The 19,690-nt window shown below is 39.8% G+C and overlaps 1 pseudogene; it reads right to left on the bottom strand.

The window, feature by feature from the left end:
- Positions 1-15,650: 15,650 nt before the first annotated feature.
- On the bottom strand, positions 15,651-17,093 carry LOC149872803 (endogenous retrovirus group FC1 Env polyprotein-like; annotated as a pseudogene).
- Between the last annotated feature and the right edge of the window lie 2,597 nt (positions 17,094-19,690).

Raw genomic sequence — 19,690 nt, 5'->3', positions numbered from 1 at the left:
GTCTTAAAAACCTCTAAGGGTGGCAATTCCACGACCTCTCTGGATAACCTGTTTGAATGCTTTACTACCCTCCTGATGAGAAAGTTGTTTCTAAAATCTAACTTAAACTTCCCTTGCTGCAACTTGAGACCATTGCTCCTTGTTCTGTAATCTGCCACCACTGAGAACAGTCCAGTTCTGTCCTCTTTGGAGCCACCCTTCAAGTAGTTGAAGGCTGCTAATAAATGCCTTCTTCAGTCTTCACTTCTCCAGACTAAATAAGTCCAGTTCCGTCAGCCTCTCCTTATAAATCATGTGGCCCAGTCCTTTAACCATTTTCTTTGTCCACCCCCCACCCCTGCTCAAATCTTTCCAATTTGTCCACATCCCTTTTTTTTGGAGGGGGGGAGAGGGAAGGGGGAGGCAAAAATGAAGACAGTGCTCTAGATGTGGCCTCATCAGTCCTGAACAGAGGAGAATAGTCACGTTTCTTGATCTGCTGGCAACATTCCTGCTAATGCAGCCCAGTATGATGTTATCCTCCCTGGCAACAAGGGTACACTGTTGGCTCATATTCAGCCTATTGTCCACTGCACCCACCAGCTCCTTCTCCACAGAGCTGTTGCATAGCCAGTCAGTCACCAGCCTGTACCAGTGCATGGGATTGTTCCATCCTAAGTGCAGAATTTTTCACTTGTCCTCACTCAACTTCAAGAGATTTCTCTGAGTCTAATCTTCTAATTTGTCTAGGCCTCTCTCAATCTTGGACCTACCCTTCAACATATCTACTACTTCTCCCAGCTTGCAAACTTGCTGAGGGTATACTCCATCCCTTCTTCTGGATCGTTGTGAAGATACTGAAGAAATCTGGCCCCAGAACAGACCCCTGGGGCACTTCACTTGATTCCAGCTGCCAACTAGTCAGCAAGCTATTGATTATTACCTGTTGTGCATGATGATTGAGCCAATTTTCTATCCATCTTACAGTCCATTCATCCAATCTGTACTTTGGTAGCTCTCTTGAGAGAATGCTATGGGAAATCATATCAAATACAGTCAGATAAAAAAAAACATTGCAACAGGGAAGTGGGTAGAGAAGATTAGAACCCTCCTACCTTTTAGGTTAACATTCTTGTGGGCATACTTGAGCTCCCATGCACCTCAAAGTGGTTTGAAACTGCATCTCCAACTTGCCAGCAAGATGTCCATGCAATAATCCATAGTCTTTTCTGAGCCTTACATTTAATATTCACAGTATAAAATGGCTGCTCAGCAGTGATACAGTTTCTATACCACAGGAAGCAGGAACAAAAGCAGATGCCAGAAGCCAGGACACCATTTCTTCTCCTGGCTGCTCTGAAGACAAGCTTGAAAAAGAGAGCTGGAGGGTTTCCATGGGCAATACCTAGCCCATGGGCTGAGCCAGGAGTTGAATTTACAAGGCAGTATGATCTACATTCATACAATTTAAGAGAAGCTAGCAGTCTTAATAAGCAAGATAGGCAATGGAATGGTGAAGAACAGCCCTGTAAATTTTCATTACTGTTATTCTCTGTCCCTATATATCAAACTGTGTACATTAAAATATCAGCAGCTGGCTCAGCAGCTGGTAAACTCAGTAAAACAGCACATCATCTCAACCTCTTGCTAAACCCTTAGGATTGGGACTAAATCCCTCTGGCTTACACAGCCAAATTCAAGGTTTTTTACAGTCTTGAAAATGGTTAGAGTTACCTAAGGGACCAGCAAACTTTGTATGATTACTTCCTCCCACAGTAGCTACAATCCATTGGGACAGTAGAACTGTCAGCCTGAAAAGTGAAATTCATGAATACAGGAGAAAAACCTCAAAAACTGGCCTATGAATATGCAACTCAGTCCTAGAAAACATTAGGATGACCTTGAATCTCAGCATCCAGAGAACAAATCCTAACCATGCTTTTCTGATTTAACTTACCCAAAACAACAACATTCTTGCATAACAGTAAAGTCAAAAAATGCAAACAAAAGTTATTGCAACAAATTAAGTCCTACTTCTCTTCACTAAGAGCAAGAAAGTGACAGTGGGCATGCGCACTCAAATAAGTTACAATGAGGTACAGAAAGGTGAAGATTAATAGAGTCAGTTACTTTGCAGTAACTGCCCATATACATTGTCTTTCTCCATAGTAAATTAAAATGAAATCAGAGGCTTTAGCTCATCAATAAAAGAGTGGTTAGCTTTCAGTTAGCTTTTATTTACCAATGAAGAGGATGATTGTCAGGTGCTATAAAGTACATTGTCAGGTCCAGTGAAGTAGCTGATGCACTCTAAAACTCCTCTGTCCTTTACCTCATAGTAATGTATGAGTTTGCTTTGGCCCAGAGAATACATCATTGGCTGCAGGCCATGGGTGCAGGCCACGTTTGAAATGTTTCCAACTGCAAAAGCCTTGGAAACAGTTTAAAATGGTACCATTTCCGCCACAGGACCTATGCATATCCTCTATGTTTCCCCAAAGTAGAGTGCTGTAAAATCAGCCACTTCTGTAACATTTAAAAGAGCAATTAGAACATATGGAAGGTGTTTCAAATACCATATTTCCTTACATAGTTCACATACCTTCCCTCCCCTCAAAATTAGCCTTCCGAAAATGGGAGGTGTATCTTATGCAGAAGCTGATATTATGCCCAGAGTATAGATTTTATGCCCAGCTATAGTTTCAGCTTTTGGCAGAGCAGCTAGGAACTGCTGACAGTTCAGCTGGGAAATGGTAGCCGTACCTTTTTATTTCTTTTTTGCCTGAGTAGAAACGGGAGAGCGATTGAGCTCATACAGCTTTGCCATTGCTGTATGTGCCATAATTCGGGGGAGGGGGAAGAGACGGGGGGAATGAAGGACTTTTTTTCTTCTTTTTTTTCACCTTTTTCATTCTGCTTTCTCAAAAACTGTGTGTTTTTTACCTGGACATGTTGGTATGAAAGAAAACATTTCAGTTGTTACTTCCATCCACACTCACAATTATATGCACACTATGACTGTGCATGCTACTGAGTCACATAATTTGATTAGCTATTAAGTCTTTTGTTTCTTCTCCTCTCACAGACACAAAGTAGATCAATCTCTTTGTGAGGATTGGAAGGGTTGGTTCAGAAATTGGGAAGCATATTGGTTCCACCAATATTGTTGTTTGGTTGAGATACCTAGGGGAAGGGATAAACTGAAGGATGGTTCATTTGGGAAGAAATTGATAAAGACATACTAACTAACAGCAGATGTTATTTTGACATTTTGCTAACATATTGTCTGCCATTTCCCATTTGTCTGTCCTCTCTATTTAGATTCTTTGGATGGGGAAATGTGCCTATTTCTTTATCAGGGCAGTATGGTCCTTATCTTTATTTGATTACTATGACTCTGTTATAGTTATATAAATATTCAACACCATTATCATAATCATCATACAATAATGGGCAAAGTGAGGTACTGGATGAAAAACAGAGTTTGTAACATCCACAAAGGTATTAATCAGGTTATATAATGTTCCCTTCTGTTCTTTATTTATTTATTTTTTTTACTTAGAATATTTTAGTGATAGCTGATGAAATATTCCTGTCCTCTAATTCAGTCACTCCTTTTCTTTTCTTTTGTAGAATTACAATGTAGCACATCTAATAATCAAATCATAAGATTTCATTTTTATCTAGTCTTCTGGGAGAGCAGATGGCTGGAAACAACGGTGTCACTCTTGGCTATTCACTGGTGCAGCAGAAAGGGAAAAAGAAACCAAACAGTAGCATAGTAGCAGCCGGGTTTCCCCAAGCAAAAAAAAAAAAAAAAAGGAAGATAGAAAAGAAACTTCCAAGACAATGAGTCATAGCATCTGAAGACAAAAACAGAATGACAGAATGTCCCATTTCTTGATCTCATTTATTTTGTGGAAGAGACTGACCACAGATGGGAAGGAAGAACACAGGCCTCCTTCAGGGCTAAAAGTAAGGAATCAAGATTATTTTGTTTACCATGCAAAAAGAGGATAAACTCAATAGTTTTCAAAACTGCCTGGAATCAAAATAATAATAAACAAAATCCTGTTGTATGCATATATGTGCAAGTTCAAAAAATTATTCTCTTTTGTCTTGAAATCCATTCTGTGTCAGTACCACCCTTATGGACAACACATTTGAGGGCATTTTCTATTTTATTAAATCTTTTAATTTGAAGATGCATGTATTGAAGCTGCCCATCCACCTCCATTACAATTTTAAAGTCTCCACAACCAACAAATCTTTGTTATGTTTATCAGATTGATGTCATATAATACAATAATTCATATCTACCATTTGAGTTGATCTTACTTCTGATCCCTACTCTGTAAACTGCAGAATTACACACACTATTTAGTGTAATTCATGGGGGGGGAAGTGTGAAACAGGAATAAATTAAAACAGTTTTCTGAATTTTTTGAAAATATCATCCCAGCGCAGTTCTGTGGAGGGAAGATGCTGCTGCACCATGCAACCCGCAAGGATGTTAACACTCATAAAATATATAGGATAGTAAAAATGTTATATGTTTCTGACTTAATTTATAAATTAAATCAGAATTACATTAACAATGCAAGTAAAATATTATAAAGGCAAACAGATATAAGTAGGAATTTGGGATTATTTAATAAATGAATTCTTTATTTTTTGCCCAAGGCTTTAGTTTTGTTTTCATAACATTAGCTTTTTTCATGAGATGAGGTTGTTAGCCTAATGCCCAACCCCCAACCCCCAACCTGAAGGATCAGTGTATTCCTGTTAGTCTGGTCCCCACTCTTCAATCTGGTCAGCATGGGAGGCCTTGCTACTAGCTACACCATGCTACTACTGATATAGCTCTCAGGGTTACAGAGATATGAAAGCTACTCAGCTACATCAACATGGGAAAGAATTTACAGTGCTAATATGTGCCTGTTGAGGCTTTGTAAAATATTGGCATCCAAGAAAATGCCAAGAAACCTTAAAATCCAGATTTATAGTGCAATTGTTCGATCTATTATAAGTATGTTAATCTCGGATGCCAACAAACTTAAATGGAAAAAGGCTACAAGTGTTTGAAAACAAACTACTAAGGAAAATATTTGGTGTAGTACAAGAAAACAGAGTATGAAGCAGAAGATATAATCAAGAACTTGAGGACCTTTACAAAAGATCTGATGTCTTAAGCAATAGTCTTATGAAATGGGTACAGAGAATGAAATGGAAAAGACATATCATGAGACACAATAAGAGAAAACATGTGAGACAGATTTTGGAAGCTGAGGTACTGTGAGGGTTTGGTACAGACGTGGCTGACCAGGCTTGCAGGTAGGCGTTGAAGGCAAACCAGAAGGTCAGCTGGTTGGGGATACAGGTTACCAGTGCATCAAGTCCGCAGCTGAATCAGAGGAGCAGAGAACACGGGGCCAGGTCCAAGGAGATGTTGAAAGGGAGATCTGAGAGATGTAGTTCAGAGTGAAAGCTGAGGTCAGAAGCCTAGATAATCAGAGAGTGGGGTTCTGAATTCTAGAGACGATCCCAGAGTAGAGTGCTTAAAGGGGCTGATGGTCTCTCTCATCAGCCAATCCAGTTACAGAGAACTGTGAAAATTACCTTACCCTGGGATCAAGGTCAGGTGCAGAGGTTCAAAAGCTTGGCCTGCCCAGGCCTGATGGACCAGAGGCCCTAAAATTACCCCGTCTCCTCCCTCCACATCATAGGGCCATCTTCCAGGCAGCCTGGGATTGGGTTCTTGGGGTACCTCTAAAGGAAGGATTTCATTAATTATAGGGCATGAACAGGGTCATCTGACTCCCTGAATTGTTTTTTGGGACCATAGCCTTCCCAATCAATCAAATAATGGAGCTTTCCTTGGACACATTTGGAATCTAAAACCTGCTTAACAATATATTCTTCATTACCTTCTACTATTATGGGTGGTGGAGCTGGGTTCACATGATCAGAAAAAAGGTTTTCAATAGAAGTTTGGGTAGGGATACATGAAAAATGGAGTGCATCTTCAATGTTTCTGGTAGCTGAAGCTTGAAGGCCATGGGTTTATTTATTTCACTCTCTTAAAAGGTTTTAGGTATTAATGGTTCTGTTTCACTGATGGTCTTGGGGCCTTAATATTCTTTAAAGAGAGCCAGACCTTGTCACCAACCAAAATGGTGGAGTTGGGTTGTTGGTGTCAGTCTACCTGGGCTTTACACATGGCTTTGGCAGCATCCAGGTAAGTTTTTATTTCCTGCTGAATTTGTTGGAGATGTGGTGGTAGCTCATTTACCAAAGAAACCTATGGGAAGGTAGGGAGTTGGATGTCTGGAACAGGGATTTAATCCATAGTTGTAGAAAAAGAGGGTCTGGCTTCTGGAAGGGGATCTGACCTTTAGATGCATTGACAGCAGTATTATATAAAAACTCTACTATGGGAAGCAAGGGCACTCATCCTGGCAGAAGTTTAAAAAACACCTGAGGTATTGTCTAAATGCCAGATTTACATACTCTTGTAGTCCATTCATTTGAGGATGATACGCAAACAACTGAAGAGGTTCCATGCCCAGGTTCTTACCAAACATGTCAGAAATGAAAAGCAAACTGGGGGTCATGATTGAAGAACATCTGAAACAGGCAACTGCATAGGCAGAACATATGCATCAGGAATAGATTGGCAATTTTGTTAGCAGTAGGGCAGAACAGGTAGCTGTGCTTAAGAGGGATGGGTGGTGCTCTCAGCAGCCAATCCAGTTACCTGGGCCTGGGATCAAAATCAGGTGTGGAAGCTCAACAGCTCAGCCTAGCTAGGCCTGATTGACCAGAGGTTCTGACAGGCAGAGCATATCAGAACTCAAGGTAAACCAAGGCAGCAATGGGAAGATAACATAAAAATTGATCTGGAAGAGATAGGTGAAGATGAGACAAGGTGAAAAGAGGCTGTGCAAGCTAGGAAATGGAAGGCAGTAGTTATGGGCAGATCTATGATTTTCAAAAGATCATTGCAGATGGTATGGCATATCCATACAGCACTTTTTATTTATTTTTGTCCACACTTGAGAATAATTGAGAAGATTTATTAATACTTAAGGGACCCAGAGCAATAACACTCCATTTAAGATCAACACAAAACTATGTACAACTTTATTGGAATGAGCACTAATATGCTATATTATACATTAAATTTAAAATAAAAACAAGAACAACTATGTATTAAGCAAAATAGTCAAAAGATACTGTTTCATTAGTTCTGTCATCATTATAGTTAAGTGTAGATCTCTTTCCTGGATTTGTAATACAAAATCTAGCCTTCTTGAGCATTATGACAATGCATTCAACATTTCACTGTTAATTAGGGCTGTGCAAAATTTCACCAGCTATTTCATTTGGATGTTTTTTTCAGCTCATTTTGAGCTCAAAATAGTGATATCAAAACAAAACAAAGGGCTTTGAAACAGCCTTGAAACAAAATGAAGGCAGTCAAAATGTTTAGACAATTTTGAAATGTTTTCAGTTTTGAAGTCCAAGCTGAGCTTCCCTCAGGGAAAAAATATAAAGAGAGGGAGGGGGAAGAGGGAGAAAGAGGGGGGAAGGACTGCTCTTGTTTTGACTGTGTAGCTAGCCAGTGACTGATCCTTCCCTGAGATCCCTTCCAATCCCAGTGTTCTGGAGAAGGGATGGAAAAACAGCATAAAAGGCAGTATTATTTGAACTGGCCTGCTTTCTGCTTTGGAGTCTGACAGTTACTGACCTGTGTCTTCCAGCAGCTCAAGAACATTAGATAACAAAGGCATTAGACAACTACTAGCATTGATCTGAATGATTTCCTACTTGCTAGCCTAGCAAGTGGGATTCTATAATACTTTTTGCTTTCTCCTAGACTCTTTTATTATTATATTCATTGATTTATTCTTTTTTAATTTTATAATTATATTGGCTATTACACTATAGAATTTATAAAAGAGAGGACATACATTTATATTTTATTTCTATACATTTATACCTTCCAGCATATACATACTTTATAAAATTTATATAGGAAGGGAGATACATTTATACTATGTGGCATATACTACACACCTTATAGATTTTATACAGAAACGCAGAAAAATTTATACCTGGCAGCATATATTACACATTTTATAGAATGTATATAGGAACACAGATACATTTATACCTTCTGGCATATACTATACACCATCCAAATCAGGCAAGAAATGACAAAGTTATAGGCAGTTTCATGCTTCCCCATTATAGCCTATGCACAAAATGTCAAAACAGTGTTGAAACAGCAAAATAGTTTTGACTAAATGAAACAGAACAGTGGTTTCAAAATGAAACAAAACTTGAAATGAAGCGCTGTCCATTTGAAACATCAAAAAAGAAGTTGAAACAGAATAGTGCTGTTTCACACAGCCCTACTGTTCATGTACACCAGAGTTAAAATTCTGTATGACAACTGAGTTAAGCTTTTTAGCTGGAACTAAAAACACTCGACAGGGCTGTGAAATAGAAAGAAATTACTAGGAATAGATAACAGACATTGAGAGAGAGATAGAGAGAAAATGCTTAATTGTTAACTGTTTTGGGAGAAAGCACATCTAAAGTCAGTCATCATACATTAGTGTGTACAGCTGTGTTTATGTATGAGTGAACTGTATCTCTTACAAGTCACTTGTCCTTTTCTTGCAAAAACAACTTACTCACAACTTATGTAGTATTTTGTTTTTAAAGATTTCTTCTTAAAGACTGGTGAAAGCGAGTAGCATTTCCCCTGGGGACTTATTAAAGTACCCTGCTGAAATGAGTAGAAGCAGCTATCATTTCATTCTGGCTTTATCATGGATTCTTTTTGTCTTTTATGTGTTACAGTTTAGGGCTAAATTGTGCCTGATTGTTGTTTAGATGCAAAAGGGGAAAAGCAATCCTAATGCACCATGCAGGAATCAGTCAGCATTGTGTTCAGAGACTGAAGGCCCTGATATCAAATAAATATAAACCTGAATAAATTTTATTGTATATATTTCATATATACAGCAAAAGCCACTTTATCTGGCACCTTACAAACCAGCATACCAGTCAATGCGGTAAAAGCAAAACCAGAAGTACCCACTGTGGCACTTCTGATTTTGCTGAGCCTCCATGGCCCGGGGCATAGCAGCCTGCATGGGCACTGCTCTCTGTCCCCCAGCACACTGATGCCAGGGAGGGGCAGCCGTGCACTGGATGTGACAGGATGGGTGATGGCCTGAACAGGCAAAGATGCCTGCTCCAGCCTCTCAGGCAGCCAGCATATCTGGTTATCTAGCATCCCCCATGGGTGCTGGATAACAAGGCTTTTGCTGTATGTATGTGTGTGTGTGTATATATATGTGTATATATATATATATTTCATTCTATTCCTAGTAATATCTAGGTACTAGATATTCCTAGTAATAGCTCTCTTCTATTTTACAGCAGGCAGAGTGTTTTTAGTTCCAGCTGATGCAGCCCAGTATACTGTTAGCCTTCTTTGCAACACAGGTACACTGCTAGCTCATATTCAGCTTATTGTCCACTGTAACCCCCAGGTCTTTTTTTCCAGAGCTGCTGCCCAGCCAGATAGCGCCCCCAGCCTGTACTGATACATAACATTTTTCCTTCCTAAGTGCTGGACTTTATACTTGCCCTTGTTGAACCTCATGAGGTTTTTTTTGGCCCAATCCCCCAATTTGTCTAGGTCACACTGAATCCTAGCCCTACCCTACTTACTTCAATACACATAAAATCAAGCTTTTGCAGCTGGGTTGAGAGCACTGATGCATTTTGGAATAGCACTTATAGGGATAATTGACTTGCAATTTCCAATAAAGAACCTTGTTTTCACTTACTTTGAACACTATTATACATCAACCATTTAATTTCAGCTAAACTTGTTCAACAAATTCTGAAGAAAAATGTGAAAGGATAACACATTGGATGAAATAGAATACCATTCCTTTCCGGTCATCTAAATTCAGGGTATGTGCACATGCTTCAGATACGAATGCCTTAATGACTTAACTATAGGAGGAAAAAAATAAATATACACAAACAGACTTTTTCTTTTCATCAGTCATGGGTCTGAGCTGAGTACTTTTGGGCTGCTACACATCCAAAAGCTGTACTTCAATGGGCCTTGGCTACTATTGTACATGTCCAGTCTGTGTAATCACTTATAGTTAGGGGTCTCCAGTACTCATGCTAGAAGTTCAGTTTCTTTAGCCTTGGAATTTCCCCCATACACTCCCTCATGTGCAATTTTGGCATTTGAACAACTGAAAGTGTCACACAGATGACCGAATCTAGACACTTAGAAGACCAAGAAACAATAGGATGCCATTAATTGTTTTATCCATGCTGAAAAGTTATTTCAACCATTTCACTGAGTGGCTCCAACAAAATCTTGAAACAGACACCTCTTCTTCTTTACTTCTTTTTTACAAACTCCTTTACTTCTTTGAGTAAGACAAATATTGACAAATTGGTTTAGTTATATGGAAGTCAAAAGAAAGGTTAGTTAGAAGCTGGCAGCTAAATTCTTTGACAATCTTGTATTCTCTGACTTCTATCCTCACACAGTTCCTATATGTGACTGGACTCCACAGAGTAATTAAGCATGTCTTGTCCCTTGTGTGGAAAGTGATGAGTAAAAGTTGTTACTGGAGTTATTCATCCTGGTTGTCAGGGGCTGCTGTGGCATCTGGAAGTTCCTGTGTAATGAGACAAGGATCCTTGGAAACAAGTGTTCAACAAGATCAATAAAAAACTGCCTCATTACTCCTATACAAATATGGGGTGAATTAAGATTGAAAAGCTTACAATGCTTAACTTTTGAGTGCTTGAGTACCCAAATTTCCTTTAACACATTTTGTCTATAATTTTATAGCATTTAATAAATAGCTACCTTACTATAAGTCACTACTAACTAATATCTTATACTGAACTGAACAGGGTTCATAAGCAAAACTTTGTCTAAATCAACCAGATGCAATAAATGAATGACAGAAGTCCCCTTTTTAAATCTGTTGAAGGTAGGACAAAGCAATTAATGGGTAAGATAAGGAAGTCTAGGAATGTAGAAACAGATAAAATAGCTCATACTGATACTGAGAAAGGTATTGTAGCATTTATATATTTATAAAGTCTAAAAGGTATTGCTTATTTATACATGATTAGGGTTCTTAATAATGTGCATGGCAAAGAAACGAGATGCAAATTGTGGACCTCCAGAATAAATTGAGCATGCCATTGGTGCATATTCAGCTTATAGTCTACTGTAACACTCAGCTCCTTCTTTTCAGTACAATAGCATAGCCAGTCTTTCCTCAATCTGCTTTTGTGCATGTGGTTATTTCAACTGTACATTCAATTATAACCGATGTACAGCATTACTGCTGAGATCTATTTATTTATATTCATATGAATCATGAATCAGGGCTCAAATGAATACACAATTGTTTTCACTTTTCTGGGAACAAATAATCATTCATGTAAACAGTCTACTGTATATAAACCTCTTCATAGAAACTTGAAGGCAAATGTATGGCTGGTCTTTTCCCTCAACCGATTCAGTTTATATAATTAAATAGGCCAAGTATATCAGGGCAGTCATAGTATTCTTTGAACTCTTTTATTTTATAATGTAGTAATCTTTTTCAGTGAGGTCTGTTGTTCTTTGATTTGAGTTTAATTATATAGTGGGAACATCAAATTTGGTTTTTTTTCCATTAAGTATTTTTACCTGGTTCAAGTTGCTTGTATGAAAACTGGATTTTGAGCTTGCAAACATTTATTACAGGCAAAGTATTATTTCTATCTGGAAAGCAACCTCAGTGGAAGTGCTGAATGGAATAAGTACTGTTTCCAGTGGGAAGTATTTCCAGGATTGGGACCTTTCTTCAGGGGATGCAACCATCAGCAACTCTAAAGCAAAGAGTATGGTATACACCAGTGTTGGTTAGGAAGAAGACAGCTTTCCTCATTCCTGATTCTAGACAATTATACAGGGGTGGAGTATTATCAGAAATTAAATCCAGAAAATTTTGTATTAGTTATAAAGAAGGTTTGTGGGGAGCTGCCAGCATGAATATAATGCTCATAAACTCATATCCCAGTTCATCTCCCCTGGGCTTTCTACAGCTAAAATGGAACTTACATTCCCAAGCCAGTGTTCAGCTGCCTAGTCCCATTGATATCTATGCTTGCTTACAAACATAAAAATAAAACAAAACAACATGGTGCTTTACTTTAAACTTGGCATGCCCCCAAACTGAACTCAGCACATGCCCAGAAGAGGCATTGCATTAGTTTGACTCAACTTGTCCAAAGTCTATATAGATCAGGTTCTTCAGCTGGACTTTTTTTGGTACTTTTATCTAATAGCTGATTCAATCAACTTTAGATAAAAGTGCCAAAAAGCCCTGCCAAAACATGCAGTCTGTACAGATGCTGCACATCCAGGCTGAACTAATGCACTGCCTCTTCTGGGTAAAGCACATTTTTTCACATCTTTTAGCCACCTATATGTCCTAAGCACTTAAGATTCCAATGGCAGACATTTACAAAAAAGCTGCCTAAATGTCATCCTGCAGCTGACATGAAGCTATAAGTTGCTCAAGACCATGCCTTAGAGACTGTAAAGCAGAATTCTTAAGCTAGGGTAGAAATGTGTATGCAACAGAGAGGCCTGATCCTGTAGGCATGCTTGGGGTATATCTAAAACCTTAAATATGCCCATCCTTCAAACCAAAACAGCAGAAGTTTTTGTCCATGTTCACAAACGCCATAATGGCATTAATGTTTTGTGTGACTTTGGATGTGCAAGGTACAAGGTAGTGGAAAATCAGATTTACAGAAATAAGTCATGTGCATACTGGGCACATCTACATGTGCCCCTGGCTCCGCATTACCTGCTGCCACTGCATAGTCCTTGCAGTGCATGGGTCATTTCTGACCCTACTGCACGGTAGCAATGAGTAGCTCATTGCTACTGCACAGTAGCAGCGGCATCATGGTTGGTACCTGTCAATGCTACCTCACCATAGTGACAATATACATCGACATAGCTCTTCAGTATGGTGACATAGCGTGTCATGTAGATGTGTCCATCAAGCTATATTTTTCATCATAATTTTGTATTTACACACACTTGATAAGTTTCTTCCAGTGTGCCAAATGTCCCTATAAACTCTGTGGTGAAAAACTAAATCATTGTTAGACTCCTGAATGAACTTCCACAGAAGAATGATAAAGGAAACACCCAGTTACCACTTGAAGAACTCTTTTCATAAAAGTAACGTTTTATCACTGACATCACAGTCTTTATCTTTGAGAAAAACTAACTGAAAACCTCCAGAAAGTGAGCCTGAGGACAAAAAATTGCAACTTTTAAGAAAATCATGAATTAGCTTTCTCTCCACAAGTAACAATGTTCCTTTCCTTTCAAATGGTCTAATAGTTTTACATAATTAACTTTATCTATTTCAACTCCTTTTGATTTGGTCTATTACTAGTGGTAACTAATTAACTAACTGGTAAATAACTTCTCTTTGCTTTACTGCCTACTTCCCTATTAAAAATATCATTTTTATTTACAAGCAGGGGTTAAAAAAAATAATTGTTCTATCTGATATTTATCTTAGGCTGTATCAGTTGCTATCCCAGATCTGAAGAAGGGTGTCTGAGATATAGCTTAGCATATCCCCCAACATTAGAGTTGGTCCAATAAAAGTTATTATCAAACAGATGTTGAATATTAAATGTATATAGGAAGAATTGTACACAGTATTGGCTGAGGTATCACAAGAGCCTTGTACAATGATATGGACTTATGTCTATTGGAAATACCTTGTTTGATACAGTTTGATATAATATTTGTTTTTTCATGGCCTTATCACATTGGTTATTCTTGGTTCTTCATTAGAAATTCTTTTCCTTGTTCTCTAAAGTTTTGATTCTGCATTTTGTATTACTGAATTATGTCTCATCCAGTACGATACTCTCCCTGTATAGCATTCATTTTTGCCACTGTTTGAGGCAGGATACTCCTAGATGGACCAGTATGGCCAGATTGGTCTGGCCCAGTATGGCACTTCTTACTCCAGTAAATCCAATTCTTCCTATATGATAACCCATCTTCCTTTTAATAATGATTTCAACATACTTCTTTTCTACTTTTCTTCTTACTCTTATCACTTCCAAAAAGTAGCTTATGTTTTTAAATACTACGTACATAGAGGTAATAATGAATACCTTTTTTGTGCATGCTTATGTTTTTTGTACTGAAAAATTAATAAATGGAAGAATATGATGGGTATTATTTTTGGTATACATTAGACTAGGGATTATTGTACAAACTAGTAATACACTTAAAGAGATTTGATATTAGTGTTTCAAACATCTTCAAGTTTTGCAGTACTGCCACTTAAGTGACTTGTAATTCTCTAAATGCTGATTGTGCTAAAGAAGTAAGTACTTATAGTCAGCACTTGAATATTATTTTAATTCAGTAGTGCAGTTCCAGTTTTGACTTCCAACATTTGGCTTCTTTCCCTTAATCAATACAGTCCCCTAGGACAGACAACATGCAGCAAATTAAGACACTTGTGCTAAATTAAGTGCTTAGTTTTTTGTTTTAATGGGTGTGATCAGATAATGGGCCAGTTATATCTAATTTTAATAATCCTTGGTTAATAACAATTAATATTGCATAATTTTACCATAAATAATTAATCAATAAAGACATAATGGTGAAATGTACTGAACTTGGCAAGTTATTGGCATTTCATGCAAATTTAGATGATAGCCTTTAAGCTGGGGGTGGGGGGGAAGATTCTGAATATGATACTTTTACTAAACAAAAGCAGAATTACCGCCTGGGTCACTGGGTGTCACTATTGCTCTACCCTAGTGTACTAAAAAGTACTCTAATTTTGTAGTCAAAAAGTAACCCTTAAAGAAGAAAATTTTATTTTAATGCTGAAGGCAACTAAACAAAATTTCATGACCAGTTTAACAAGTATTTAAGCACAACATAAGGTATAATTAGTTGGTTTAAGGACTCATTTTGACTTTCACATATATTAGGGTAAATATTTGTAAGTTTTTAGATTTTTAAAGTAGTTAAAATGTTTTTTAAAGAAGAAATGTGTTCCCCATCTCCTGCACATGTAGAAGGATTCCTAACAAAATGTACAAACCAATACACACAGCATTCCATGACCAAAGAAACAAATAGTAAAATGAAGTGAAGAGTGGACAAGGCTATGATGTAGAAATTCAGACAGGATCACTGTTCGGCTAACAGAAGCACTTTATTTTACATGGCCACAGGAGAACAGCGAGAGGCGGCTGATACTCAACAAGAGTAAAACACAGGCTGCTTTATATACTGATAAATCACATACAGGTCAACTCTCACCCCCGCACCAGGCTCTTGGCAGTCTAACAGCAACTCGTCTCGGTGTCTGGCTGAGCTAAGTGGCAAGTTTTCTCAAGCTGTCTCCTGAAAAGCTTATCCCATAGGCCATGGTGTTATTCTCACTTGGCCTTTACCCACATCACATCTCCCCCTCATCCTGATCTGACACAGTAAAACACTCCTTTCAGTACTTTTCCATTCCTCATCATTTCCCCCTTGTAAGCACTTGTGCTTACACGTCTATATTCATAAGGCCTTTGCCATTTTCTTGTTGTTTACACTCATAGGCCACCTCCTTGAGCACTGTCATCTGTAACTCGGTCCTAGAGAGCCTAGAAACACTCTGAGCAGTTTTTGATAGACAACAGTGTAAGCAACACAGAATCATTTGGATAATAATGAAAACAGCAAAAATGCATAATAAACTCAGAATACACCATTTTAGCAGGGATTTCAACCATCCCCCTACATTTGGTAGCCACCCCCACCAATCGAAGGGTTTCTCCTCTGCAACCGCATGGATCACCTGCAACTGCCTTCTTATGGTGTGGAGGTCTTTTTCCGCTCGTTGGTGCTGATCAATCCAGATACAGCAAGTGTGATTAATAACAGCACAGACCCCACACTGGGCAGCTAAGAGATAATCCAAAGCCATACGGTTTTCGGTAGCCACCTGCCCTATCTGGGTAATTTCATCATTAAGAGCATCAGTGCTGGCATTAAAAAATTCCTCCATAACTCCTGAAATGTTTACAATAGCTCTTTCTAATTCAGCTACCCCCAACCAAGGGAGAAATGCCCTAGTAAATTGATGGAATCCTGTGGGTCAGCGAACAAGTGGATTTTCAGCAGCTCACCTAGATCTGGGCAAGCCAGGTGGGAGATTAGACACCTCATGCAGAGAGAGCCTCGGGTGTAAGTCAAATTCTGGGACAAGTCTCCCTAGGGTACAGGTGCCAACCCAATGCCAGGGCAAGATCTTATAGGCATCATTCCCGCATAGCCAGAACAAACCTGGAGCAGTTACAGTGCTGAGGTTCCTACAGGTAGTGCTCCCAGTTTGGCATTTCCAATTGACCTGTAAGGTATAGGAAGGGGCACGTGTGCTCCCCACCTATCTGTATTGAGATATTGATCGGTTACAAGAAGTAGAACCTAACAACATGTAAAATTCAGATTCATTCATTACTAGACTATGAGTGTCCTCCAGGGTTCTATGAATAGTGAGAGACCCATTGGTGCAACGAAGGGACATGTTTCCCAGCAGGATCCCAGACATATTATGGGAGTGATAATCAAAGGTTACTTGACATTTGGGGTAATGCCTCACTGAGTAACTGGCTTTGCCCGTCCTACCACTCCCATTGGACCTATAACAGAGGGCTGCTTCAAATCTAAAAGATACTTTCCAGCTATCCCGAGTCTTTTCCCATCATTCAGGGATCGACTGCTATGTTCTACTAGAGTGGGAGAAAAATCTGACAAAGCTGGTATTGGTACTGCTTCTCCAATCTTCAAGGGGAATCGGTAGCCCAAGCACTGGGATTCCTCTGGCTGGGTGTGTATGCCCATGTATGCACACCCAGCAATTCGTAAGGTTGCCTGCACTAACGATGCTCTGCCCCAGGAACATAATACTGTTCTCCTCCCATGCCTCAACTAAGACCCTGGGCATGAAGCAGAATAAAATAAAAGGCAACATCTCAGGGCCTTCTTGAGTGGTATCCCAAATGCTGCTGTCCCTGGGAACTTCAAGGGGGTATCCTTGACTAAAACTTCATCCTCCAACACACTACCATCAATAAAATACTGACCACAATAATACAGAACAGTGTTACCCCCTGAGGAGTTTCTAAATCTACGTAATTATCTGTGACTTCCCAGGGTCAGTATGAATGATACTAAAGTACTAAAGGCAATTCAACACATAAAACAAAAGTTCATAGCCACAAATAAAACTTGTCTAGCCATGTAGGCTATTCTTCAAGACTTCATTGTCTGACCTTCACTCACAAGGAACCTCTTCGAGATTTTGTTGTCTAATCTTCACTCACAGGAAATCCTTGGATCTTCATGGAGGTATCACTGGTGAGAGAAGCCTTCCACTCCATCACAGTGGTTACCTTCTTGCAGTGAGAGATATGGACCCAAGCAGAAACCTCAGCAAATTTCACAGCAGTTGGGTCGGTTAGCAGGACCTGGAAAGGACCCTTCCACCAATGCTGCAGGCAATCCTTCTTCTGGTGGCCTTTAATCAGGACCCAATCTCCCAGTTGGACCAGGTTGTCAACCGAGTCACCATCTAGAGACTGATGCTGTGCTGTGGCTTTAATCTGCAGCGAGATAATCTTGAGGGCCTTGGTGAGCCCTTGGCAGTAGGTTAATAAAGAATCAGGGAGATGAGTCAGATGTTGGAGTGGAGGTGCGGCGAGTCCCCTCATGGGTCAACCCATAACAATCTCAAAAGGGGTCAGACAAGAGGATCTCTGAACAGAATTCTGACAGGGCGTCAGTTTTGGATGTGGCATCTGCCCTATCGTTTCCCAGAGACACAGGATCATCAGCAGCAGTATGCACTTTACACCATAGGATAGCAAGGGTGGAGGGGAGAAGGATAACATCAAGGAGAACAGTAATAAGGCCATGGTGAGAGATGGGAGTCCCAGCAGAAGTAAGAAACCCTCACTGTTTCCAGATCCGTCCAAAGGAATGGCAGACACCAAAGGCATAGCGAGAGTCTGTGTAGATATTAGTGGAGTGTTCAGTGGCAAGGTGACAGGCAAGAGTGAGAGCAATGAGTTCAGCAGCTTGAGCACTAGTAACAGAAAGAGGAGCAGATTCAACAACGGCCTAATCAGAACAGACAGCATAGCCAGCTTGGAGAAATCCATGAACATCTCAAAAACAGGAGCCATCAACATAGAAAATGAGTCAGCGTTAGTCAGAGGGGTATCCAAAAGAGCAGGATGAGGAAGAGAAACAAAATCCACAAGCTGAGTGCAGTCATGGGGTTGATGATCTCTGGGAGAAGGAAAAAGAGAAGCAGGATTGAGGGGATCACAGCGGACAAGGGTCACATGGTCCGCAGCCAGGACAACCACCTTATAGAGGGTTAGACAGCCAGGAGACAAGTGCTGAGTTCTGCTGCGTAGGAGAAGGGCAAGCACTTTGTGTGGGACAGCAACAGTAAGGGGGTGCCCAAGAACAAGGTTATCAGTTTTAGAAACCAGCAGAGCGGTGACAGCAATGGCATGGAGACAAGGAGAAAACCCAGAAGCAACTGGGTCAAGGGAGGCACTATAGTAAGCAACAGGACGGTGTGGGGAGGGTCCGAAAGGCTGGGTCAAGATACCAGAGGCAGTTTCTTGGTGTCCATAGTAGAAGAAAGCGTAAGGTTTAGAGTAGTCAAGCAGACCGAGAGTTGGGGAAGAAAAAAGGGCTTGCTTGAGGTGACAGAAGGCAGATTCATGGATGTCTTCCCAGAGGAGTGGGTCAGGGGAAGAATCACAGGTGAGAAGGGTGAGAGGTTTGGAAAGTCCAGAATAATTGGGAATCCACTGCCAGCAGTAGTTGGCAGCACCTAGGAAACCACAGAGTTGGTGTTTAGTTTGTGGGTGAGGAAGAGAAACAACAGCAGAAAAGTGATCAGGAGACAGGTGACAGGTACCATGAACAATAGTGTATCCCAGGTAGGTAACAGTAGTCTGACAGAATTAGAGCTTAGAGTGGAAGGCTTTGTGGCCCCGTGCTGCAAGTTGTTCCAAGAGGGCAACAAAGTCAACTTGGCAATGAGGGAGGGTATCAGAGCAAAGAAGCAAATCATCTACATTTTGAACTAGCACAGAATCATGAGGCAACTGGACTGAATCGAGGTCAGATTTGAGAAGTTGGCTTTATGTGGTGGGGGAGTCACGGAAACCTACAGGCAAATGGGTGAAGGTATATTGCTGGCCTTGATAAGTAAAAGCAAATAAGTATTGAGAGTCAGGGTGAACTGGTATGGAAAAGAAGGCATTACAGAGATCCACCACAATAAAATATAGAGCAGAAGCGGATATTTGAGAAAGTACAGTGGCAGGGTTGGGTACTACAGCTGTCAAGGGAATAACAAAATTGTTAATAGCATGTAAATCTTGAACAAAATGATAAAAAGTCAACCCCTCAGATGTACACTTCTTGTTCTTTTGGACTGGAAGGATTGGGGTATTACAACAGGAGTGGGCAGGTACAAGGACACCTTGTTTTAGGAGACCTAGTATTACAGGAGCAGTG

The sequence above is a fragment of the Crocodylus siamensis genome, chromosome 1, assembly GCF_052110815.1.
Source record: "Crocodylus siamensis isolate JL-2025a chromosome 1, ASM5211081v1, whole genome shotgun sequence".
Lineage (NCBI taxonomy): Eukaryota > Metazoa > Chordata > Crocodylia > Crocodylidae > Crocodylus > Crocodylus siamensis.
Note: the sequence above shows the minus strand (reverse complement) of the source record. Positions and strands in the feature narration are given on the sequence as shown.